The sequence below is a fragment of the Mustela erminea genome, chromosome 11 (assembly GCF_009829155.1).
Source record: "Mustela erminea isolate mMusErm1 chromosome 11, mMusErm1.Pri, whole genome shotgun sequence".
Taxonomy (NCBI): Eukaryota; Metazoa; Chordata; class Mammalia; order Carnivora; family Mustelidae; genus Mustela; species Mustela erminea.
The window spans coordinates 76346704-76373217 of NC_045624.1; the positions used below are offsets into that span (position 1 = coordinate 76346704).

Sequence of the window (26514 nt, forward strand, 5' to 3'; positions counted from 1 at the left end):
TGGTTCAAGTACTAATTCCCAAATATATCCACACACCGCATTTCTACCTTTGCATAGTTCTGGATGACTTACTCCACTTGCTGAAATCTTAACTATTTTTCAAGGCCAACATTGAAACCATTTTTTTACATGATACTTTTCTACATTCCATACCAAGCAGAAGTGCTGTTATCCACTCAGCGATCTTCTAAGTGAGCTCCTGAATTTTCCCGTTACTATAGTTACATACACACATATCTCATCTTTCCTATTAGATTATAAATTCTTAGGAACACAGTGATTCTTTTTTTTTTTTTTTTTTTTTTTTGTTCTCTCCTCCTCAGTGCCTTGTCCAGTGCTTTAAAAGTAGTGGGCATTTGGTAAGGACTTACTTAATTAAATTGATGTTACTTTCCATGCCAAGTTTTAAAACTTTTATAAGGAGTTCTTTCATTGGTGATCCAAAATGCCTTTAAGAAAATGATATAATTTATGGAAGAAAATGAAGATTATAACGTAATTCTTACTTACTTATGAATCGCAGCCTATGTAGGGGAGAAATTAATAATATTACAGCAAGAAAGATACCGAGGGAGTAAATAAAAAATTTAAAATCGGATTCCTTCATTCATTAAATATTTGTTAAATATTATTTTATGTTTCATTCATTATTGTAGACTGCTAAAAAAGATAAGATCTTTGTCCTTTTGGAGCTAATTCTAGGCAGGGAGACAAATGGGTGTTCTAGCTACATCTTGAATTATTTCATAGGCATTGATTTTTGTAAGTCTTTATACAGTTAGCCCCATAAAAAACATTTTTCTGGGTCATAAAAAGTTATAATCTTTTTTACTTAGACTTTATTACCATACTCATACATCCCACAAACATCCCTTGGTATAGTGGTAGTGAGGCACTTTGCTAAATTCACAGCTAAGTCAGAAACCACAGACATCTAAGCAAGCAAATGCACTACATTCATTAGGTTCAAGGATAGTCAAAGGATATTCATAAGAGTGAGAGTATCAGGAAGTGCTTACGTGCACCAAAGCATATAGTCTTACAGAATGGCCTATGTTTGGCTCCAGACTGGGAAGTAGGGAGGATAAGAGAAGGGTAGATGTTTAGATGGCAATGGAGCAGTACAGAAATGTTGACACACTGGGACTGGTCCATGCCCTGAGGGTTATTCCTGCAAGAATGTGTTAATGTTTTTCGTGAACCAAAGCAGGGTGTGGGTGGGCACGAGGTAGTGAGAGAGACCCCCAACCCAGAGAAAGGGCTAGAGAGGCAATGAGACCCCAAAAATGAGTCTCTGTAGCATGTACTGCTGAAAGAGCAGGTCCTAAAGAGGCGTGGTCAGACAAAACGAGATTTGGTCAAGGAAATTGAGGTAAGACCACCAGCAATGAGGAAAGAAATCTCAAAACACATACACACACACACACACGCGCGTGCACACACATGCCTGCACATGCATGCACACACACTCTAAGAGGGGATCAGCTTTAAAAATCCGGGAGCCTGGAGCATATGGGACCTGTTAGATAAGAACTTGTTTCACATACCAGTTCTGCTTATGCCGTCCCTCCACCCCCAACTTTGGAAGAGTCAGTACTTGAGTTAATAAGATAAATAAGGAACAGTGGAAGAGAAGACAAACTTAGGAGGTTTGGATCTTTCTTTTTCAGCTTCACCCCTGAAATAGGTTTCTGTCAGGGGCTTTAAAGTTTAAACGTTTAATTATTGTATGGGTCTAGGCATACTAATTTTTGAATGGAGACTGTAATTGAGGTTTTTCTTTAATTACATCAGAGTATAGTATATTTTACTAAATGAATTTTTTAAAGATTTTATTTATTTATTTGAGAGAGAAAATGAGAAAGAGAGAGAGAGCGAGTGCATGAGAAGAGGGAGGGTCAGAGGGAGAAGCATACTCCCTGCTAAGCAGGGAGCCTGATGTGGGACTCAGTCTCGGAAGGCAGCTATGCTCACCACTATACCACCAACGCGAGGACTCAGTCTCGGGACCAGGATCATGACCTGAGCTGTAGGCAGTTGCTTAACCAACTGAGCCATCCAGGCACCCCTTACTAAATGCATTTTAAAGGGGCAATGAGAAATGAAAAAAATTCGCTTTCTGATTTTCTTCCACAAATTAGTGTTCTTCCTGCCTTTTACTCAGGTCAAAATAGTATTTCACTATTGAAGCCTATATCTGATGAGGATCACATGACTATCTTGGATAAAAAAGGCTTTAGTAGGACAAATGTAAGCATCGTTAGTTTGGACTTAATAAGGTGAGATTTGAAATTGGCCTTAAATACAGGTTTGGAGAAAGTAAGTGAAAAGCACATTCTAGGGGCACCTGGGTGGCTCAGTGGGTTAAAGCCTCTGCCTTCGGCTCAGGTCATGATCCCAGGGTCCTGTGATGGGGCCCCACATGTGCTCAGCAGGGAGCCTGCTTCCCCTGCCCTCTCTGCCTGCCTCTCTGCCTGCTTGTGATCTCTGTCAAATAAATAAATAAAATCTTAAAAAAAAAAAAAAAGCACATTCTAAATGAAGTTGTGACCATATTGATGCTCAAAGGTATACTTTGCATGCAAACAGAAAATCTGGGTAGAGGAGAGGATCCTATTGAGGAAGGAAGTTTGGAAAGATCCATTGGGAATTGCTTGTAGAAGAGTTTGATGGCCAAGTTAGGAAGTTCAAACTTCCTTTTTAAACGATGAGTTGATAGTTAATGCCTTTTAAACCAAGTAATGGAATGTAAAAATCAGTCATTCATCAAAACTCAACTGGTGGCTCACTGTTGCCTTTTCCGAATCCCTACCTCTTTCTCTAGATATCAGGATATTATATTTTATCATTTTGTCACGTCATTCTATTTTCTCTATAGCATCTTCCTTCTCTTGTTTATTGTCTGACTCTCACTATTCAGTGAAAGCTGAGTGAGTACAAAAGTCCTAAATTCCTTTGGTTGTTGTCTTTTACTGCTATGATATCTCTAGAACAATGACTGGGTACATACAGTAGGCACTTACTCAATATCTGGCTCAATAAATAAATAATGAGGAAGGAGAGACTGAAGTAGATGAACTGTTATAGAAGACTGGGGACAAGTGATGAAAACAGGGCTAAGGTTTTGGCAGTAGTCGGAGAGAAAAGAAAACACGCACAAGATGAGTTGTGAAGGAAGGTTCAATAGAGGACCAGAGAGAAAAGAAATGTCACTGGCAATTCCAAGATTTTGAACCATTTTCTAGGGAAATGATGGTGTTCCTCCTAGAATCTGGAACTAAGAGGGAAGACCAGTGTCTAGGGTGGTTTTGGGCTTTTAGCTTTCACTAACTAGAACTCTGTGTCCGTGGGAGAGGCTGGCGGAAGGGCCGTTATCGGCATGAGCACTGCAACCACCACAGAGGGTAAGGAAGCCACACTATGCCAGGAACACAGTGTCACTTCCAGCAATTTAACATTTTTGTGCCTGTGACAGCCTGAGCTTTAACAATTCAAATGTTTTTTAATGTTGGGGAGAGTGCGGAGATGTCTATTTTTTTTTAATTATTCTTGATTTTTGCTTCATGAAGTCATTTGTTAAGTGTGGAATGCAAGTGAACACAAAGAGGTTGCTCAGGCCCCCTAGGAAGTGAAGCTGGTGGCCCAGCCCAAGCTTCCCCAACCCCCTGCTGCCTATCCCTCATTCCCTCTTCAGTTTTTTCCCATGTGGCTCCGAACGCTGCTTAGGAAACTATCTTTGGCAGTATTTGTGAGGATTGCCAGCTTCAGCTAAGCAACCATTCACTTGAACGAAGTAGAAGCTGAGTGGAGAATGTATAAGAAGTTGCCAAATGAGGTTTTTTTTTAAATTTTTTTCTCCCACTTTGCAGATCCGGAGGGCAAAGGGGAGAACTGTGACAAATAATTTTTTCCCACATCCCCCAGCTCAAAGGAATATAGTTATAAAGACAATTTGAGTGTTAAGTGTGTGGTTTTCCAAATCAATAAGCATTTCTGTTTTCAGAAATAGAATGTTTTCATTAATAATACTCTTCAAATACCAATAAACTCCCTTTTCTAAGATTTTAATAAATATGTATCATGTTTGTGTATGTTAGTAGAATTTGCTATCGGTAATAAAAGAAGTATTTCCTTGCAATGAGGTTACCAGAAAATGAATCTATTCACACAACTCATGGGGACTGCACTTCATTAATGGAGCTTAATTAATTGATTAATATTCTGGCTTGAAGAATTTATTTTAGACAACTGGTTAATCTAATCAGAGTGGATTTGCTGTGGAGAATAATTTTGTAGAGTGATTCATTGGGTATTCTCTGTATGACCATTATTCTCTGTCCAGTTGTTGTGGACTGAATGTTTGTGTCTCCCTCTACTCCCATCCCGCATTCATCTGTTGAAGCCCTAACCCTAATGTTATGGTATTTGGAGGTGGGATCTTTGGGAGGTAATAAGGTTAGATGAGCTTATAAGGATGGGGGCTCCCTTAATGGGAAGCAGGCTCTCACTAGCAACCAAATCTGTTGGTACCTTGATCTTGGACTTCCCAGTCACCAGAATTATGAGAAATACATGTCTGTTGTTTAAGCCACCAAGTCTACAGTATTTTGTTATAGCAGCCTGAGCAGACTACGACAGTAGTGCTTCTAAGACTTGAGTGTGCATGAGAATAATCTGGAAAGGTATTTAGTGCATGTATTGCTGAACCCCAAACTAAATGACATCAGTCTGGGATATGACTTCCCCAGTATTCTTCATTTTAAGTACACTTCAAAATATTTCTGAGGCAGGCTCTTTGGGCAATAATTTGATAAACATAATTTATAACAGAGTCAAGATGACTGTTGTTTGTGTAGTGGATGGGAGGGTGGGAAGGAAAGGTCCCCTACCTCTCTGACTTTGTCCTCCAAGTTTCTCATTCTCTCCTACTTCATCAGTTCTAATCTTTTCCCTCTGAGGGACATACTTAAAATTAGTGGATTCCTTACCTATATCATATAGCATCAAATATCGCTTTAGGATTTAATTAATTAATTAATTGATTAATTAAAGTGGGCTCCATGATGGGCAAACTTCATGCAGGGCTTGAACTCACTACCCTGAGATAAAGACCTGAACTGAAATAGAGCTGGGTGCTTAACGGAGTGAACCACCCAGGCTCCTCCAGCTTTAGCATTTTAGCAGGAAAAAAGTGGGGAAGATGAGCTCTCTGTAACACCTCAGTCTTTTCCTTATGAGGGCTTCCTTTGTTCAATAACCAGAGTAAAGGTCTCTTTTTTCTAAACTTTCTGCATCATGTTTGTTTAGGAAATCACAGCCAAGGAAGGAAATCTCTTAGGCAGAATTGTGAAGTAGGCACAAATTATAGTTGTCTACTCTCTACCATACTGGATGATGTTAGCTTTTCTGGAAGAAAAAAAAAAAATGATCCTGTAAATCCAATGTTTTGGAAGGTTGTTGGACTGCGTGGACCCAGAAACATATGGTCTTTTGTACCTTTGGGATGAAATGATTTAGTTTAAAATTCAGAGAAATTAATGAACCAAGACAAGTACTGGAAGAAATTTTTCTTGGAAGGAGGTAGGACTTTAGCTTTCTTCAAAACATCTTTCCCAAGGGTAGGCCTTGAGGGAAGTCTATGGAGGAGATATATCAGGAATCTAAGTTCCATGTCTTGGCTCCTTATTAATTCTGAAGTGAGGTATGGTCTGATCACCAATGTATCTGGACTTGACAGTAATCACTGGGATTAATGCATCAGAATGTAGAGGGTCTTTGCTTCTTTATAAGATGTTTCAAAATAGAAACAGTTAATTATATTCTCCAGATCTCTTTCTCCTTGAGACAGATACAAATTCTGGTGGTTTTGACCTTGTAGTGCCATCTCCTAAATTGGCATGCATTTCAACATATTTTGTAAAAGCAGTTTCCATTATTTTATATTCACCAACACATGGTACATTGAAATTATTAAGCAAAATGTAAAGTATTACTAATACTCTATCTGCTATGTCTTATTAACAATCAAAGGAGATGGTCTCTATCAGATGGAGGGACAGCTCTGTGATATCCAATTTTTTAGGTCCATAAAATACTGTAGTACAAATCACAAATCAGAGAAAGACTTTCACATAAAGACTCCTATTTCAGCTCTTGGGTTGTCTGGAATGGAGCATAAATTCATGCAATTAAGACAGCAGGTTTCCTGCCTGCGGGAAAGCACCCAGGTCAGAGATTCATATGTGGATTTTCCCAGAGTATTCCTACTGACTGACCAAGTCTTTGGAATCACCATCAGGTCCCTTGGCTTCTCTTGTTCTTAGTATATTTAAAAATGGGCGGGGGGTGGGAGGTAGGGGTACCAGGTGGTGGGTATTATAGAGGGCACGGATTGCATGGAGCACTGGGTATGGTGCAAAAATAATGAATACTGTTATGCTGAAAATAAAAAATAAATTTAAAAAAAACCCATCAAGTATATTTAAAAAAAAATGGAAACCCCTGATCTTTCCCTTTTTCAAGTTGTTGTATATGTTATGAATAAATGCCCAAATGTATAAAATGCTGAGAATTTCTTACATAAAGAATGAATGACTATTTCAGCTGGGTAAGGAAATTTTGAATTTTTACTAGTCTACAAAATGTTTTTACTAGCTCATTTTCCAGGCAGGAAGAAATTAGGTTGTAAAGAGGAGAGAACCCTTTTTCAGCCTTAACAAACAGAAATGCTATTCCCCTCCATGCTGGCTCTTTGTAAGACTATTCTTGCCACTATATTTAGTTTTGCTGATTATGGTGCTCATCAAAATCAGCCTCCAGGAACTAGAATTTGCTCACATTTTCATACCTGGTATTTATTTCTCAGTTTGTTAGTAAACCTATTGTCTTCATAGACTTCTGGTTCTCAATTTTTCCCCCCTTCTTTCTAGTTAACTGTAGATAATTTTATAGCTTATTTCTCCCATTTGCATTTCTTTGCCCCTCAGAAGACACTGACTCTGTCTGGGGATGTGTAAAGCCTGCCCGGGAACTCCACTGTGGGTTCTATTTCACTGGTTGGTCTTCCTCTTGGCTGAAGTATGTCCCTCTACTTGGAGCTCAAAAACAACTGTTGAAATGAATCCCAGCATAAAATTCGGAGGCAATATAGCTTAATAATAAACAGAATAGGACTTGGGGTAAGAACATAAGTTTTGAATTTCAATTCCTGCCTTGTTAACTACCTGAACTGGAAGAAATTACTTTATCTCTCTGGGCTTCCCTTTCCTGAGTAAAATAGAAATCCTAGTATATGCCTTCTAGGGTTCTTATGAATGTTAAATCAGATAATCCATGGAACGGTCTAGCAGAATTCTTGGCACATGGCAATTAGTCAATAATTATCATCTATTATTATGACCTACCATTAGTTTTGTCATCTCTCAGCATTGAGCAGTATCTCAAATACATCTGTATTGTAAATTCTCAGTCTAAATACATCTGTCAAATGAAGGAACTTTTTCATCCAGTTGACAATTCTCATAGTCTCTTCACTATTCCAGAGTTGCAAGTTTAATTCTTGGAATACTTTGAACTTTACATGTTTGTGAAATTTTGTGTGTATTTTTACATTATTTTGTGTGTCCCCATTGCATGTTCAGAACCTTATATTAGGTGCTTAATAACAGAATCTTATAATAGGTGCTTAATAAAAATTTGTTGACCAAATTGCTTCCTCTGTCAGTTACCTTTTCTTTACGATGGTAATCCAGTTTTTAGGGGAGTCTCCTCAACTTGTATTCTTAATACCCTCATGCTACATATATAAGCTGTAATTTTTTTTCCAAACTATGTGTTGTAGTATCATGGTGCATACCTATACTCTCTCAACTGAATTTACTCAAATGTGTATAGGTGGGTGTGGGTGTGTGCATTGGTGCCCAGACAATGACAGTGAAGTAAATTCTGACAAGGAATTAAAAATGAGAGCTACCCTGGGCTTTTTGTAGGGACCCCTTGTATATATGGTTTTGTTTTCAAATATGATGTTTCAGTCTGTGCTTGTATAGATAATATCCGAATGTTTTCCCAATTTATTTCTCTGTACACTGTACAATTTCTAGTTCCATAAAAAGATTACTCATTTAGTGAGGAAATATATTCTCTGTAGATACAGACTTCTTAGAAGGCCTCTGTTCCAGGGAGAAGTCACAAGTATATTAATGCCTTACTTTTCCTCTACCAAGAAAATTGATTTCCCCTTTGTTTCTAAGGAAAATCATTTTGAGGGTACTCGCTATGTGATGAATGGCATGATGAAAACACTTTGGGGCTTCAGGAGGGAGAATACTGGTTCAAAAATTATTTATTCCATGCAATCTAATTTTATTCCTTGAAAGATATAGTCAGTTTTGGAATGCTAATTCTCTTCAATGTCTCCTTAACTTAATTCACATGAATGTTTCCATGTACAATCTAGTGCTTACCACGCAGTGAAGAAGAGAGCACGGAAATTTCTGTGTTTAGCTGCTGATTCACCTTACTCCTAGTCCTTTATTTTCTGAAGTTGCCAAGTGTAACCTACGAACTTATTTCCTGATTATATCATTTACTCCTCTACTGTCTAGCAGAACTTGCATTTCAATGTCTGCGACTTGGAGAAACAATTGAGTGGGATGGTGAGTCTACCAAGATATTGGCTTAAGAATCTTAAAAGAAGCCTACACATGGATGGCTAGGAACCAGATTTTAAGTGAACAAAATAAAAACCTCTTTCTCTCCTGTAGTTATTTCAGGCTTTTCTATTTTTAAAGTAACCTTCACATATGGTACTTCCATATATATCTAAATATATTCCACATAGATATATGCATGATTTGAGTTTACTTTTCATGATACAGCACAGTGATGAATTTGAGCTTAATTATACTGACTTTTCAGATTGTGTTTTGTATGAAGGGACTACTGTATTCCAACAGAATTACTATGTATATCATGTACACGTACGCATCTAAACTATATCCACTATTCTATTCCTAGCACATTCTATTAATTATGGAAATCACTTTGATTTCAAAAGTAGAATTTACATGACAACAGCTTCTGAGGCTTCATGGAGTATCAGACCAGCATGTCATAGAATTTCCTTGTAGTGTGGGCGTTGATGGGGTTCTGTTGACATTGAATTTGCAATGAAAATGTCTCATAAATGTGCATCCACATAGAACATTACTTAGAAAGGATCATCTCAATATTCACATAGGTCATTGCTGTCAGAGATGAAAAATTTCCTCACACTTCCATTAGTAAAATAAATTATTAGAAACATGTAATCATACACATACATATCAAGAGCCTGAGAGAAGTGTTTTAAATATTTAGAAAAGATGTCCAGATATAGAACTGTATCCTTTGAATTCTCTCCTGTAACTGTATATAGCTTTTATATACTACAAGTTCAGTATGAATGTTAGATGAAGAGTCTAAGTCAGGCAAGAGAATTAACTGATCCAGTGGGATTATAATAGGGAGTAAGTAACAAGATAAAATAGAACCATGGGAAAATTAGGCTGAATATCACAACAAAGTTCAAAATAGGGAGAACTATTAGACTGTGAAATAGTCTTTCAAAGGCACCTGAAGAAGTCATTACTTGAGCCATTTAAAACCAGACTGGACTGAAATACTCCAAAATACAGTATGCTATGGGGACCAAGCCTACATCAGAAGTGGAAGGAGGGGAATGGCCTAATAGTTTCTGCTGTTTCTGTGATTACTATGATTGTACTCATTTTATGTGTTCGGTCTTGGTGGATAATCTTCTATAATTTTATGCTACTTCTTGGGAACAATTTCAACAAATTCATCCAGTACAGAATTGGATGCATTTAACAGAATCTCAGAAGAGACGAAAATGCATAATAAAGTCTGTGTAAAATCGCAAAGCGAGATAAGTATGATTACTTTACTACTCATTTTTTGGGAGTAACCATTGGAGGAAACAGTTCTCACCCTGGAACTCTGGCCATATTTCAGTGTGCAGAAACACATCGTGTCTTTCTGGATTTCAATGGAAATTAGGCATTAATTTTCATTTTTTAAATTTAATGCTATCTTGGGATGATGTTGAGTGCAGAACAACACATTGAAACATTTCATCCCAAGCCAGTGGGCTATATTTTGGCAGGAGGTAGCTAGGAAACTGGAAAAAAAAAATTCATGCACCATTTTGTGATATTGGTTAGAGGACTGGACAAGAAGGACAAAATGTTTGGATTTGAAAAAAATAGAGTTTGACATGAAAGAAGAGAGAAGAAAAAATACCTAGGTAAATTTAAAAATGTTACTATTGGGAGTCATTCAGAATAAGACCATCCTTAGTCTTGTGCTATTCCGGCTGATCACCTATCATGATGAGGGTAAGTGAGACAGGTGACCTTCTGACAATTATCCTAATTTTTTTCACTCAGAAACATTAATTTAAACGTAATTAAAAATAAAGATCACTCAACTTTATGCTATCTTTGCATTTGTTCAACTTACCAATTTAAATTGCAGTGACCTAAAATCAGAGATGGGCTTATCATGTTAATGTGTTTAGTAATTGTGGGGTAAATTATCTAATTTACACTAATTTCTTTCCCCGTGTACACCACAACTTCATAAAAAGACCATCAAACACAAATGAGTGAATCATAAGATATATTTTCATTATTTATAAAATTTTCTGTTTATGTAGCTTTCTATACATTTTCTCAACTTACCCATCCTATCTTCCTAAAGTGTGAAAAGAACCATTCAGTTTAAATAGAAAGGTGCCTCCTTCCTCTAATCCCCAAATATAACCTATTCCTTGTGTTGGCGTAATTTTTTATGAGCTGGATTTCACATTTCATTGTCAATGATCTGGCTCACAGAACAGGAGGTTTTATACCCAGATATTTTTGCGGGAGTCAATGGGCCCTTAACAACACTAAGAGATATTTTTACCATTTACCCCTCTTTTTAGCCCAATGAATGGAGACATTCTGGAATTTCCATTGTTTTATTTGTGAAAACTTAAGTTTCAAGACTTTTCCTCAGTTTCCATCCTGAGCACCCGTGTTACTCTGAATATAAATCCAAACAGTCTTAGGGCGTGTCTATCCAAAATACTCCTGCTGGGTGATCAGAACCTGAAAGGATGGACAGCTAAAACCTACAGGTGTGAAAAACCTTTGTACATCCAAGACAATGCCATTGTGAAAGGGAAAAATATCACTTTATTAAGGTCCAATGTGCAATAACTTTTTAGAATCTGTTCAAATTCCATTGGGCAGTTTTGAGAAAAAGGATGCATAGTGCTATAGAATCAAGTAATAGAGTAAAGTAAACAGCTTTGGGTAGGAGCTGTATAATCCTCAGGAGTTTAGTGTAATAGTAACCGAGATGTCTTCTGCCTCCATTAAATATATTTATTTACGTAAACAGTTAGGGTTCCGGATATGTGATCAGATAAACCAAAGCTGACTTAGATTTAGGTAAATGAGTAATGTTTCTCTCCAGATCGATGTTTAATTTTTTTCCCATAGAAACACAATATAGCTCTACTGAACAGTGCTAAGAGTAGAAAGCACAAACAAAATTAAGCAGAGAAACTCAAAGTAATGAACTATTGCTGAGATCCTTAACTCACAGCCCTCAACTCTGCATATACCTGAGAAGTAACTATATTTACCTCAAACACATCATTATTCAATAACAGTAGGCATATTTTATCAACAAATTAACAGCACTTGACCAAAGATCTTTAAAAGAGTACAGTTTTATTCCTAATCAGAATTTACAATGCTTTAAAATACTTAAAAGGCAGGGGCATGTCCCCTTAAGATAGCCATGGAAAAATGTTGTATCGTAAGCCCTCCACGTTTATTAACCCAGGGAAGGAACTAGAAGGAAATCTAAATGAAATCCGTACGAAACAAGCTTATTGGATGTATTACCTAGTCTATTTCTGGATCGCGAATCTCCCGCCCTCTCTGAGTTACCTCACTGTCAGATAAGAAAATGGAACAAGATCGATGAAGAGATATGCTTCCAGTCTGGCTTTTCGATTTTTCGCTTAAGCCAAAAGGAGCAAAGGGCATCGAGTTAGGGCTCCTTTCCAAGCGTGCTGGTAGGAGAGCGAACCACTGGCCGCTTCTGGCTGCAGAGCATATTCCGGCTACAACACGGACCAGGTCCCACTGACCGCTGCCTACCTCTCCTGGCCACCTCCACACCCACATGAAACCGCCAGTGTGGCAGCCAGTCATCGCAAGGTTTCCTGTACACAAAGCCTAAGGAGCCCCCGAATAGGAACGAATCCTGAGCCCAGAGCAAGGCTAGTGGTGGTTGGCTGACAAGACTGGTCTCTCTGGGGGTCCGTGAGGGCCAGTTCTTCCCCCACCTCTCGCACCCTGCACCCCGGTCGCAGGTCTGTGCCCTGAAATCTGCCTCCCTCCCGGAGAGACAGACGTGCGCGCACACACACAAACTCTCACTCACGCACACCCACATCGCCTCTGTCCCCCTCCCGCCCCACCCCCGGCAGAACTGGGCTCTGCCTCAACTTTCCTGGCTGAGCCTGCCCCACGAGGAACCCGCGCCTCCGCGCCCTCGCTGGGTGCCCTCCGGAGGGATACGTCCTCCTCTGGGCCCCTTACCTCTCTCATCGACAACTCCTGGCAGGGACTGGAGCTGACTGAGGTGGCAGTGGCGGCGGTTGAGCCTGCACCCGGGTTCTGGCTCATGGTTGGTCCTCCTCATCCGACACAAAAGAGGTAGCTTGCTGGCTTTGTCCTTTCCAAATCCAAGGAAGAACTTATTTTGCCCCCGAAATGGCCAACTTGTGCGCGCCGCTTCCTGTCACAGTGCCCCCTGCCCCCGCCCCCTCCCGGCTGCGCGCTGGACCACTGCCCGGTGGCAGAGCATCCAGGCCTCCGAAGCAGTGGGGAGTGGGAAAAGGAAGGGTGGGAGGGGTAGGGAGGGAGGAGGTTGGGAAAAGGGGAGACCCAGTGGTATTCGGCGGAGGGGAGGAGAGCACTTCCAGAGGAGTCCCTCTCCGCTTTACAGGCAAACCCACTTCCCAGGCGCAGAAAGCAACTTTCCTTAACCTTGGCCAGGCTCAAACCGTCGCATCTAATTGGGACTCTCGGCAGAGGCGAGGACCTTCTGGCATTCTCTCCTTCTCATTCTCTTTCTCCTTTCCTCCCTCTCTCATTCTCCTTTTCCTTTCCCCCTCCCCCTTCCCCCCACCTTTTAATAGGGGTGTATCTGCAGAGTCTTCAGTGAGCCAGGGTACCTAGACAAGAGGATTATTATAGGAGAGCCAGGGCGATTTTGCTAGCTGCTTCGCCTCACTCTGTTGGAAATCCTTAGGCAGGGCAGGCAAGGGTGGGTGAATTTCGGAGGGGTGGGATGAAGGGGCGTGGGCCGGCAGGAAGATCTGCGGCTCCAACTTTGAAGCTCAGCTCGAGCTCTTGCCTGTGGGAGAGCGGCCGTGGAAGAACTCTCCAGCGATCCCCGAGCAACGGGTTGATCGCATGCTGGAGGAGAAAGGGAGAGCGGGTGCTGAGAGGGAGCAAGTGAGCCTGAGAGCCTGGTGTGCCTCTCTGCCCCACACACCGCTCAACTGCACATTGGGAGCCCCTGGAGAGGGCTTGTGCAGAACAATCTCTGGGTCAGGCGGGAGGGAGACGCTCCTGTTTCCTAGCAACCCCCATCAATCTTCTTGGGATAGCTCCCTCTGAAGGAATGCGATTGGACAGCCTCTGGAGGGAAGCCACGCCCCCTCAAGAATGCTGGGCTGCTGCTTTTTCGCATTCTCCTAAATTTCTTAGGTGGAATAAGATTAGAGGGGAGTGCTGAATTACCTTCCTTCTTGCCCTCCTATGCTGCCACCCAGGCCTCTTGCAGCGACTCCCCCCACCCCCACGTTAGTCCTTCTCTAGCCCTACTTGGGGTTGGCACACACAGGCACTGCTCTCTACGGAACCTCTTCTTTCTTCTTGAAATTAAATAAATAAAAACCTTGAATCGGTGACGTAGACACAAAAGAGAAAAAGGCACACGGAAATAGCTATAATAGGCTCCAAGCTACAGATACAATCCTAAAGGTAAAATTCCAGGCATCTTTCTATGTTTAAAGAAACACACTGTGTTTAATTTCAGAATCGAAACTTCACTGGCATTAATTTTTCCGCCCTGATATACTAACTTTTTGTTAAACAAGGACTGAGTTATAGGGAGCCGGAGACAATTAAACTTAATGCTTCAATGCTACATTTATTCTTTAATATTTAATGTTAAGTTGTTTTAACAACTGCCTGCTCTTGTAACCTAGTCAGAACATTTAAACTACAGAAATAATTTTACTACTAATTCTTTCAGAGAGTCGACAATATTTAGAAGACACATGTACTTAAATATTCCATTGTGAACACGACTGAAACTAGAAACTCTAGTATATAAAAATTAAAATGTTATTAAATAGTGAAACTCTAAAAATGCTTGAAGTTCCTCTTCCAAAACCCTTCCTTCTGGAATGCAACAGCACTGCCCAAATAACAGCAAAATCATTCTTTCTTTGTATTTCATTGCTATTACCTAACATGTACCAAAATCACATTAGACTTTGTAAGAATTTTCACAATGTCTGTCTGATAGACAAGCGTACATTAAGGAGCAGTGACAGGACAAAGGAGCGCATAAGGATCTGTTCACTGCAGTGCTTCAGATATGCATGAAGTCATGTTGGCAGCTTTTGGTTTCTTCTAGAATATTCCGCAAGATACCTTTTTTGCCTTTCAAAGACTGTCAGAATCAGCTGAGATAAGGGAGAAGCAGAAAAGATCTGATGTTTTCATTCATTAAAAATAAAAGTAGCTGTGTTTGCACAAAAGCAAGCACTGGTGTATAGGCTGCACTGCATGGCCAGAGCCACATGTTCTCTACTTCACCTACTAGGGCTGGCGATGTGGGGAGCTGGAAATACTGAGTAAATTATTAATCTGTTCTTGGGTCTGGCCTTATGGGACACTTTTTTCTCCCCTGCCACATGCACACAGAAATGATGAACATAGGGGCTTTTCAGCCTGGTGAAAATGTATTACCTGAATTTGAATCCTTAATTGCCATCCCTTCCTAGCTGGGTGAGCTTAAGCAAGGTTCTTAACCTCAGTTTAGCTTGGTTTGATTATCTATAAAATGGGAATAGTAATCGCTCATCTCAGAGTTATTTTGGGGATTAATAAGTACCATTTAGGCAGTATGCAAATATTTGCTCTATTAGTTTCTAGTTTACAGCTAACTGTGTGGTATTTTCATTGTTGTGCCATATATAATATTTAATTCAAGGCACTTAGTCTTGTGCTTTAATTTTTCCTTTTTAATTTAGTATAAGTTTATCATTGAGAACACAGCTTTAACTTTTAATGTTTATGTGTGTGTGTGTGTGTGTGTGTGTGTGTGTGTGTGTGTGTTTATGTGCCCGCCTGCATGTACATGCATGTTCTCAAGTTCCTTTTAAAAGCCTCAAGGGATCAACTAAATAGCAACCTCTGGCTAAAAGGCATGTAAATTAGGAAATGACCTTTTCCTTTCTCCCACCCTCCCTTAAGTATTCTTTTTTTTAAAGGTTTTATTTATTTATTTGACAGACAGAGATCACAAGTAGGCAGAGAGGTGGGCAGAGAGAGAGGAGGAAGCAGGCTCCCTGTTGAGCAGAGAGCCAGATGCGGGGCTTGATCCCCTGGGATCATGACCTGAGCTGAAGGCAGAGGCTTAACCCACTGAGCCACCCAGACTCCCTCAAGTATTCTAACTGGGCTCCATTTGTAAACAATTCTCTTCGCCACTTTTAAGTACTTCTGGTCTAGCATGTATAGTACGTTTATTGTTATCTGGTCTTCTCAAGACATGCCCATGTTTGGACCTGTAGATCACTTTCTCATTCATACTTTATATTACTTTGATTCATTTTTACTAATCCATCTATATTTATTTGAATGATTAATCATGATATTTCTTCTTAGGACTTTATAGTTAATTTCCTGCCTTCTGGTATAATGCCTTTTTAATGTGGTCTGTTCAGTATACTACCTTTCATTCAGGAATAACATTGGGAGTTGATGTGCTGTCATCATTAATTACAAATAGATGCCTTCCATATTTTCATTCTGATCCAGAGTTCACTCTCATTAGCATTCCCTTTGGAGCCAATCTCCGTTGGCTCAATCCAGAAATCAATTTCATTGCTGGTTTCTAGTCAGTCCTCAGAGTGCAGTTATTTCAATCATTATATATAGACTGATCAGGTGTCCAGTTTGTCTGGGGTGATTCTGGTTTACATCTCTTGTCCGGTTGTATTCTCAGAGCTCACTGTTTTTCAAAAGTGTCAGGTTTGGCATTAAATTATATGGCTTCCTACACCCTCTCATCGTCTGGCTGGAAACTCCTGTTTTAGGCTTTCCTTACTCCATCTGCCATGGAGCATATAATTCTTTTTCCAGGATAGGACCAATCAGTTCTGGAAATCGAATACATATGTCTCCGTAAATATATAATATATGTGTAAAATATTAAAATTTATTTATAATTTGTTTATACCCAAGCTTATACCTAAGCCTTATTTTCCAACTTCTTTAAAAATGTGTTTCCCCTTTGGGTCATCTGCAAATTCTGATTCTAATTACTGTTACACAATATGAAAATAAAAATATTCTAGTATTAATTTTGATGGAAGGTACCAGGCAAGAGGTGCCAAGTACTCTGTATTCCCAAGCATGAGTTGCCAGACCCCCTGTGCTAGATGCAAGTGGAGGATCTTTTTTTTTTTTTTTAATATTTATTTATTTATTTGAGAGAGAGAGAGAGCACGCGAGAGCGTGCGCATGGGGGTGGGGAGAGCAGAGGGAGATAGAAGCTTAAGCAGACTCTCTGCTGAGTGCAGAGCTGGATTTGGGGCTTCAACTCAGAACTCTGAGATCATGACCTGAGCTGAAATCAAGAGTCAGTTGCTTGACTGACAGAGTCACCCTAGGGCCCCATGAGTGGAGTATCTTTAAACCCTATACATTATGGGAGAGTTGAAGTCCAAGAACCTGAGAGGGGTAGGCAATTGGAGTTTTTGGTTTGCTCTCACTTTATAGGTAGAGGATTGGGAGTATGTGTTCTCCCTCACTTCTACTTTTAAGCCGGGTGCTGCTGCTATAGGGAAACCATTGCCATATGCCCTGGAATTAGGGTGACGTAGTAGACTGCTTTGTATTTCACAGCAGAATAAAATAAATTGCAAGAGGCTGTGTGTAGATTTGTCTCCCAGAGGCCCCAAAGGAAAGAAGGCTGAACTTGGTGGGTAGTAGAACTCCCACCTATGACAAGTATAAGGGGTTGGTTTTCTACACACTAGATGTGAGGACAGGGAGCACAGAGCAAGAAGATATGTTGTCTTAGATCCCAACCAGAAGGGCTCGGAGGAGAAACTTTGAATCTCTGATAGGCAGGCTGTGTGGGGCGCAGGGCTGTGGTAATGCAACTGTGCAGGTTGTGCTTTGCACAGAGGCAACCAGGAGTCATCCAGTGTTCCTATGCAAGGCTGCAACAACCCCGTGGAAGGTGGCCATTTGGTGATTAATCATTCTGGTTGGGGGTGTGGTTGGGGGTGGTGCTGACTAGGAGAAGCTGGAGGTGAAGTGCAGACAACCAGGGGCCTCTAGTAGGTTATAACTGTCCAGTCATGAAAGCCTTACCAGAATCAGGTCAGATTCTGCAATGAGAGATTCCCCGGAGCTCGAGGGTCTTCAAAGAACTGATTAAATTGGGCTTAGAAAAGTCTACTTTGAATACCTGCTAAGCATGGGGAAAAAAAGGCCAGACCATACTGGTCAGAGAGAACTTTTCTTGTCCACTCCTACCTTCTATCTCAGACTTCTTCAAATCAGAAGGACCAAAAGCTCCATCTTCTGCTTGTAGTGGAGGGAGGATGAGGATGAGAAGCTGGTTGAATAGGGAGGAGAGCCCTTCCTGGTTCCATTGCTGGCTTCCCCCTACTGCCTTCCCCAGATGGGGGAAGGGAAAAGCTTTTAACTAAGATGAACTTTGGAATTTTGATTAATACTCTGCATCAAAGCCCATTCCATCCACATGAGTTTGCTTTGTTTTGTTTTGTACTAATGTGAAGGAAGGAATTTTTATCTGGGAACAATCTGAAAAGAGAGGTAACCAGCCTTGAATTACATCCAAGAAGATAAGAGAAGAAAAGCCCCATAGGCAAGATATGCTCAAGCAGGTGAGAAAAAAATGAAATTGTTTTTGTGGTGCTTTAGAAGCCTTACTTATTAGGAGTATAAATGTTCTCATCATACTTTGGATCCTTTTGCATGTTTTCCCTGATTTTCACGAAGAAAAAAAAAGTGACCTTGAATGTTTACGATGTGTTTGATTTTTGTCTTGTATATTATACAATTAACAGGCTAATTAAGGTTGGTTCTAAGCTTGAATGTTCAAGTATTAAAATATCTGTTATTAAAGTAACTCTTGAAAAGATTTTAAGATTTTCAATTATTAAATAAATATGAATGAAAAGAAAGATTAATAAAAATAGTAGATCCTTTGAAAATACTCACCACAAGAAATCAAAATCTTTGTCTTCCTCAGACTGGACATCTCATGAGGGTAGGTACTAAAGTTGTTATGTTTACTATCATATCCCTGTTCTTGTGGAAACAATGTGTGTATGCATAGGTGTGGGGACTGGGAGGAGAAAACTTGGTCAGTAGATGTTTTTTGAGCAAATGAATCAATCTTCAAAGATAAAAAGATCACATGGACTTACGCTTTTATACTTGAGTAAACTGTGTTGTCCATATAGCACACGTTCCCAAATATCTGTGTAGGAGGAGTTTTGAAGAGTTAATATAGTTCATTAATTATTAATCTGGTTCACCCACTTTTTGAGGGGAGTGGGTATTTGTGCTAACCCTTTTTGATCTCAAGTACCTGAAACAGCCTGACATATTGCTGATCTCTGAGTATCTGCTGGTTATCTGATAAGTAGAAGATTAGATGGTTGGAAGATCTTTTTTCAGGCTTGTGTCTCAATTCTGTATTTTTATAACAAGAAAGTTGGTTTAGTTTTAGGTCCTTTTTTTTAACAAGATCTTATTTACTTATTTATTTCAGAGAGAGAGCACACGGGAGGAGGAGCAGAGGGAGAGGGACAAGCAGACTCTGAACTGAAGGCTGAGCTGGAGGCAGGCTCTATCTCTAGACCCTGAGATCACATCTTGAATGGAAATCCAGAGTTGAGAGTATTCCAAGTATCTAGGATTCTGAGGAGATAAGATGGGGCCCTGAAATTTCTCTTCTGATAATGGTGGGCAGAAATGTCAACAAATCATTAAGTATACAACATGATGGGATGTATAAAAGAGGCCTTTTAGGAAGAATGATTATATGTTGCTGCTTATGAGAAACATCCTGAGCTCAAATGACCTTTGACTATAATTACTAAGGTAAGAGCCTGCTGTTCCACAAGGACTCCATGTCAAGACTAAACACACATGTGTGAGAAGGAGCATATTCATTAGAAATGCCTTTTGGCTGCAAATGACATATAGTTCAGTTAACTGTGGCTTAAATAAATAGTTGTTTTCCAGTTGGTTTATTTTCACGTATCAAGACTAAGCATTTCTGTCTTTTCCTTTATGTTGCAATATTGCTGTTTCTGCTCCAGCTATCACATCACTCATTCAGGAGGTAGGAGAAAGCAGCAGTGTAAGTCATGTTTGCCCTGTGTATCAAGAATGCACAATCTTTCTCATCACCACACACCATAATACCATTTATGTCTAACTGGCTAGACCTGTTCATTTGACTGTTGCTACAAATTATGTTGGAAAACTGTGTTATTGGCTTTTTCAGCCTCTTTGGTGTGAGCATCAAGAAAGAGAGTGAATGGAATTGGCAGTTGGGTCAGTCAGTCAATAGCATCTGACTCAGGGAGTAATCTCAGTGTTTCCCTCTTAAACCTTTTCTATTTGGAGATAACATTTCAGCCCATCATTAAATTTTTGACTCAAAAGAGAGGTGACAGAAATAGATCTTCCATGGAAGGAAAATGTTTGTAGCTGCCAGTCGAGGCCGGCACTCTTTGGTCGTATGTAAGTTGTGGGTAAGCGACCTTTTGGGCCAAAGTCAAGTATAGTACCTGTTCTTAATTACATTAACATCTGGCTCATTCTTTATCTGAAAGTAATGTGTATCATTTAAAATTCTTAGGCCCTAAAAGTATGTGTCTTTTTGAAGAAACCCTAAATCACCAGGCAAACTACTTGTATTTATAGGTATTCCAAACACAATTTTGCCTTTAGAGCTGTTTGAGAGAATTTCGGTTAAATATTAAATGCATTTTAAGTATGTTAAAAAAAATTTAAGTGTTGGCTCCTGCAGCATAAATGTTGCACAGTGAGATACCTCTAGTGGTTCTATTATGGGAATTCATTTACTAATAAATATTTATTGAGGGCCTACTCTGTGCCAGGCAATGTGCTATATGCTGGGTGTGCAAGATAGATTAGTTCAGTATAGCCTTTGGTTTAGGGGAGCATATAGCCAGAAAAATTTTTTGATCAATATGGAGCTTTATTTTTAGGAATATTCCAACCATATCCCTTATGACTGTGGGAGATGTCACAAGCTCTCCATATTGTATTTTGGGTTATTTTACTCTAATTTATAATATTCTGCTTTTTAAATTTATTTCATCTTGCTACTTGGGTAATATTCTTTCTTTAAGAACAAAAGCAAGCAAACAAACAAAAAACTTTTATCCCTAAGAGCATTTCCTGCTTTAGTCTTTCATATGTTTGAATAATATTTAGGGAATTCTTCAAGTTCATGAATGAATCCACTTTTTAATGTAAAAGGCAATGTATCTATAAGGAGTCCTTTTCCCTAAGAAAAACTGTGGTCCTGAATAAGAAAGTTGGGTTTTTGTTTGTATTTTTTTTTTTTCCTATCTGGTGTGAGGACAACTTAAGGGAGGGAAGATGCTTGGTGGAGATACCACACAAATGTAAATGTGAGATGTTAAGATGTGCTGTTATTTCTAAGCCAGAATTTTAAAAAATAAATTCAAGATTTCAGGGAAGTATTTTTTTTCCTTTCAGGCAAAACATATTTTGCTTGAGATATCTTAGAATTGAGTCAAAACCTGAACTAGGTGGTTGTTTCTCACATTTGGTTTAATGTGGTAGTGGAGTTGAAGGCATGATAGTTCAATTGGATGTAGTGTTAAATTAGTAGTAGCATATGCAAATTTTAAAAATTCCATACTGCTCAAATTAGAATATCTCAGGCTGAAAAGAGGGGTTGGATTAAAGTTCTCAGGGAGATGTTTATTAAAATTATGCGTTAGTCACAAATCTTTACTTTGATGATTCATTATTTTTCCTAAAGCATAGTTACTTTGATTCCAAAAGTTGTGGAATAAATGTGCTCTTCTTCCTTGGAATGGTTAGAATGTCATGAGAGGTTTGCAGAGAAGAAAGTTCAAATATTTTTTTTTTTTTTGTGCAAGTGAATTGTTTTGTTTCTTAATTCACTCCTCCAGTAATAAAGTAGCTTTTGTGTATCCTCAGTCCAAGCGCATAGTTTCCTAAACTGATTTTCGAGGAACACATATAGATCAGAGAATTGCTGAATTAGAAAAATGAAAAGTGCGCTATGAATTCAGGCCAGTGCTTCTCAAACTTTTTTTCTGCCCAGGACTCATGTCAGATGATGGTCCAGCCAGTTGTCATTCTGTATGGGGTACTTAAAACTCTTCCCAATTCTGTTGTCAGCTGTAACTCAGTTCCTTTCTCTTCTACTGAGGGAGAATATTGGAATGCAGGTAAGAGTGACTTTCCTCTAGAAGTACCTTGTCTTCCTGCTAGTTTACATAGAAAGTAAAACATTCAGGCAAAGTAAAACGTTCAAAAGTCTTGTCACATTATTACAGGATGAGAACTGCTGACCTCCTCCATTATGATCCCTCTTGTAGAAATAGCTGTGATAACTGTAAAGTCTGAGAAGCCTTCCTCAGTCGCTCTATATTTTTATTATTAGCATTTTTCCTTGAATAACAGTTTGGGTTTTCAAAATGCTTTCGCTTCTAGTTTTTACCACAACCGTTGGAGTTAAAAAAAAAAAAATCCTATCATTCACATTTCTTTCTTTCTTTTTTTTTTTTTTTAAGATTTTATTTATTTATTTGACAGAGAGAGATCACAAGTAAGCAGAGAGGCAGGCAGAGAGAGAGGAAGGGAAGCAGGCTCCCTGCCGAGCAGAGAACCCGATGCGAGCAGAGAACCCGATGCAGGACTCAATCCCAGGACCCTGAGATCATGACCTGAGCTGAAGGCAGCAGCTTAACCCACTGAGCCACCCAGGCGCCCCTCATTCACATTTCTTAGATGAGGGTTGTAAGGCTAAGAAAAGTCCAGTGACTTATTCTAGGTCATATAGGAAATGAATAATGTGCCCAGAACTTCAATCAAGTGAACTGTCTTTTAGTGCAGTGTGTATTCCAATATCCTTCTCATTAATGTATAAAAATTATTAAATTATTAAATGGACTCATCCCTACAAGGGCTTAACCAGGTAACGATTACCTCTCCCAGGTACGTTTCAGTTTTAAGGAGTGATACCATTACTGAGAATTTCAGATACTTTGGAAATCAGTGGGATTATAAACTTAGTGTGAATATAACGATTTAAAGTATGGCCGCAGTAGATGGCTGCATGATCTAAAGTTAACTAATCAAGCCAAAATCTTATGAACATTTTTTGGTTAATAGCCATGATTTCAAGGCACCTAGGTGGCTTAGTTGGTTAAAACTCTGACTCTCAGTCTCAGCTTAGGTCTTGATTTCAGGGACATGAGTTCAAGCCCCAAGTTGGGCTCCACACTGGAGATGGAGCTTACTTAAAAAAAAAAAAAAAAAAAAAAATCATGATCTCCTCCTGTCCCCATGACCCCACCAACTTTACAGTAAACAGTGAAGAAAGGTACCATGTCTACTTGTTCAGTGTTCTTTACCTGGAACCTAGTGCAGTGCCTGGAACATTTGTTGAATGAATGAACTTCAACAGTGTTGCCAGCTGCCTGCTTGATTATAACCATAAAAAGATGATATAGTGATTTCAAAGTTGATATTATGATGATGTAATTATAAAAATATGTGCTTCTTAGAGATGAGATTAATTGTATTCTTTAGGATTGACTAAATTATTCAGTAGTAATAATAATCCCCCAACCTCATGGGCTTAAAACAACACTCAGGCTATATGTTCATTTAGGTTTGATTGGGAGCTCTGTTTTATGCTGTCTTTATTCTGGGACACTTGCTGATGTAGTGACTACTATGTGGAACACTGTCCGTTTGGGGGAAGAAAAAGAAAGATCTAGAGGGTCTCCCATCAAATACTTATCTACGGGAGAGACGTGTAAATTCTACTTACAGTTCCCTGGGCAGAACTGATCCCAGCAACCACCAGGACGCTGGAGAGACAATTCTACCCTGTGACCAGAAGGCAGAGAACTTGACTTAACTATTGAACTGCACTAATGACTCCTACAGTGGTAAAGCAGTATTTATCTTATGTGAGAACCATATCTGTATTGTGTATTCTCCCATTGCAAATATAAGAATTTCTATTTTTGACCATATTCTGTGGATCAGATTCTATACTAGTGGTATATATACATTGCTTCATAATCCATATAACCCAAAAGGAAGGAATTATTATTCCTTTGTACAGATGAAGAAAGTGAAGGGTGGTTAAATAGTTTGCCAGTTAGTAAGTAGTGGGGTCAATATGAGAGTTCAGGTCTGGACTCCACAAATGATGCCCTTAACAGCCATGAAATGCTGCTTTTATTTAATACCTCTGAGGCCTTTGGGCATGATCTTTCCATCATTAATTTGGTTTTGGTGGTCATTTTCACCAGGCTCCCAAAGGTTCCTTTATCCATGATGGTGCGTAAGCACACTTTTAGTCAAATTAAAGTAGAAAATGAACAATCTGTTCTTGCCACAGAGACTAAAACTTTAATGTCTTTGATTTAAAGGGAAAGCGACCATGAGACCATTTAGAAATAGTAGAAACATTAAACTTACTAGACAAAACATGGAATTGTGTTACTCTGGTAAAATCAAGTTCCTGATCCTATCTCCATTGATTATATATAATATTTGTTCAGTGTTTGCAAATTGCAAATGATAGATCCAAAATGGCTTCTGTGCTCTCTTTATGTTCTTAAAATTGAAATTTCCACAGAGCAATACACCCCCCAATTCATAAAAATAAGCATTCATTTTATACTTAGATTTTTTTCCTCTATGTCTTTCCTTCTATGAAGAAAAACTTTTCTCCATATTGGGATTTTAGAGATGACTTTTGATATCTTCCTTTCTACTATTGCAAATTTTAAAAATAGAACCTTGCGGCATCTGGGTGGCTCAGTTGGTTAAACCTCCGACTTAATTTCAGCTCAGGTCATGATCTCAGTGTTGGGCTTCCCATTCAGTGGGGTCTGATTTTCTACTTCTCTCTCTTTTAAATAAATAAATCTTAAAAAAAACAAAAAAAAGGATCTTCATTTTTGGTTGCCTGAGGGAAGCTGCTTTCTCCTTCTTTCATACTTCCAGGCACTCAAGAATTTGGATAACACTGCCCAGCCTCTCTGCCTCCTCCCATTCCCCAGAGGAGGAGTCAGCCATCATGCTATTGATGTTAGCATGATGAACAGAGAGAATGAACGGAACAGGTACAGAGTAACTGCTTCTCCTTACTCTGTGTCGGATCTGCCTGCTTGTAGAGATCCTGGTTCATATTTCTTCAATTCTAAGACACGTTTTTTAAGACCTTAGCATCTCTAAATGAATATGTATCTTATGATAAGTGATAGGTCCTAGTATAAATGATAGGGTTCATTTCTTAGTGATACATAAAATAATGGCATACCTTACAAACCCAGTGTTCTTTATTAGATGAATTATTCTACTTTTCTGTTTTTTTTTTTTTTTTCCCCTGACATAGAGTAGATAGCCCAGCTGTGGGGTGCAGTATTAGGACTGCATTGTGGCTACATAGGTAAGCTGTTACCCCAACAATTTCCTCAGTAGCAAAGGGAACATCTCCATGCTCCTGACTTTCTGATCAGCTTTCAGTTGGTTCTGAATTTCGGTGGGTGCTTGGGAGAGATCATTGTATACACTAGCGGTATACATACATTGAAATGTGCAAATGCCTGAGTCTTGTGCAGTTGAGTAAATACTTTGGCAGTAGGTAAGGAGAAGAAGTTGGGAAGAATTCTGGAGATAGAGGCATCTTTCAAAAGCAATACCCTAAACGATCTAAGGGGTGGCTCTGAGCTTCGGCTTACCAGGCATGAGTAGACGTGGGAGTCATGGTTTTTTTACTTCAGTAGGGGGTAACTCTCTATAGCATGCCATATGGCTGCTTTTTACAATTTTATTATTGGTTTTTAGTTCATTCACCCTGGGCGGGTGGTGTTGGGCCTCAGGCTTTAGTAAATTGGCCAGGTGGGATTTTGACTTTGATGGGTCACTGAAGCATATAATAACTTCGTCCCAAGAAAGTGACAGTTTTTATTTGGGCAAGATTGCAAGTGCCTGTGTCTTAGATGAACTCTAGCTACACAGGTGACCTCCGCATTCCTGGATGTGTTAGGTAAGACTGTGATGGTAAGACCTTGAAATTCATAGGCACAGTGTGGCCTAGTATTTCAGGTGAAGCTGAGTTGACATTAGTCCTCTTTGACTTTGGAAGGACTAACAGTATTTATTGCTTTTAATGGGCAAGGCAGTTGAGTTTTGCATGTTTTATGGTTCTTGCTTTGTTAAGGGACAGTGTAGGCAGTGCTAGCCCCACTGACTCCTCTTCTCTCCATTTTTATGTCACGTCACCTGTCTTCAAGGCCAAGAAAGAAAAATTGGCAAAGAGTAAGTTATGTGGTTTCATTTGGCTTGAGTTTTGTTAACTGAATAAACTTTAAAAGTAGATCCTAATTTTACAGACCCAAATTACGGGTTTTCCCAGAGAAGTGTGGTAGATTTCTATGAATGAATAACTAAGAGTGGATGGAAGCCCTTTTTATGCACAGAATATGTTATCCTCTTGGGATAAGATAAAGATATAGCTCAGAGTTAAGTTGTTGTAAAACCGCAGTGTAAGAAGGCAGTTAAAAGGAGTTGAATCTCTTAACTCTGAAAATCAAGTCTTTTTCCAGGCAATTAAAAAGCAACTGGAATCATTTAAAATGAAGGAAGATTCGCTAAGTAAGCTGCAGAAAGGGAGTTGCTTATTAGAAAAGTTGATATGTTAGCTGTCAGACTAAACGAATAGGAAGAGGAAAATGAGATCTCAAAGGCCAGGAAAGACAGATATAAAGGGAAAAGTGCTGAACCTAAGCCTAATTGCTCTAAAGAAGATTCCTTCTTAAAGATG

General features: G+C 39.3%; 1 protein-coding gene and 1 long non-coding RNA gene across 3 annotated transcripts in view; one reads left to right on the plus strand and one right to left on the minus strand.

Moving 5' to 3' along the window:
• Positions 1-13665, minus strand: part of GRM3 (glutamate metabotropic receptor 3) — a 225104-nt gene extending 211439 nt beyond the window's left edge. The window contains exon 1 of one of the 2 annotated variants that reach the window (XM_032304952.1): positions 12663-12758. The gene's annotated coding sequence lies outside the window, so the exon portion shown is untranslated. Of the gene's footprint in view, positions 1-12662 lie in introns of both variants that reach the window. The other variant, XM_032304953.1, reaches the window with a different exon arrangement.
• The window catches only part of LOC116569024, a 37386-nt gene continuing 23569 nt past the window's right edge, over positions 12698-26514 (plus strand). The window contains exons 1-3 of the long non-coding RNA XR_004276822.1: positions 12698-12779; positions 18179-18286; positions 19180-19511. This is a non-coding gene — a long non-coding RNA (uncharacterized LOC116569024). The remainder of the gene's footprint in view (positions 12780-18178; positions 18287-19179; positions 19512-26514) is intronic.